The sequence below is a fragment of the Gossypium arboreum genome, chromosome 12 (genome assembly GCF_025698485.1).
Source record: "Gossypium arboreum isolate Shixiya-1 chromosome 12, ASM2569848v2, whole genome shotgun sequence".
Lineage (NCBI taxonomy): Eukaryota > Viridiplantae > Streptophyta > Magnoliopsida > Malvales > Malvaceae > Gossypium > Gossypium arboreum.
The window spans coordinates 26,232,440-26,233,412 of record NC_069081.1 but is presented as its reverse complement, the minus strand read 5'-3'; positions in this window follow the sequence as shown (position 1 = coordinate 26,233,412).

The following is a 973-nucleotide window of genomic DNA, read 5'->3' as shown; positions in this document are numbered from 1 at the left end:
TGAATGGAAGTCATGCACCGGTAGGAAACCGGGAAAAAGAGGAGGTGAGTCCGTCGGATGCTTAAGTACCAAGCTCTCTTGGATCCAATCCTAGACATGCACACCGCCATTGCCACACTCTAACATCTTGTATAATTTTGAGAAAACCGTTTGATTATGACCATCTTAAGAAAATGATTAAGGTTGCAAAACGTTTGCTTAAATTATTTATTTTTCTTGGGAAAACATTTACTTTATGGAAACTTTGCGGCGTCATCGTGATCTTTTAAAAACAAGTAGATTTTATAAAAGCGAACCCTAGTGCTAGCCAGTTTAATAATCCCCAAAATAAAATTAATTAAAAATAGCGGCCTTATTACAACTTTAAGCATAATAAAATAAAATAATCCAAATTAAAGGCTAAACTTATTTAAAATCGTTAATCAATCTTCATGGCCACTCTGAATCCCTTGACTCCAAGTCCACCAATTCTAGGGCTCACCGCAAGGATGGAAGAGGAAGAGGGTGAGTTTGGGAAAACTCGGTGTATCAGAAACCCATCCAAAGCCCAAATCAGCTCGAGCCTATTGGGCCTAAGCCCTATTCAGATAACGATACACAGTGAGGTCAAGCCCTTTTGAATCTGATAGCAAGGCCTTAGCCCTTTTAACATAACAGTGTGGCCCATAGGCCCGATTCAATAACATGAGTAACAACAGTAATAATGAATGCAAGCCCATCCGGGAGACTACTCAACCCACCAACCGCTACACCGCCTGCACCAACCCTACACACCATGTGGGAATATCTCAACCCACCCACCCTACACACCCTTTGTTTGAAAGCACTCAAATTCGGTCGATTGAGGCAAAGCCTCCAAGACGTGGATGAACCACTTTCGGTACTTCCTCCATTAATACCCCAATCCCATGCAATGATATTAATAAATGCATATCATGCGAATACTGAGTAATCAATCAAGCGATTCACCAAC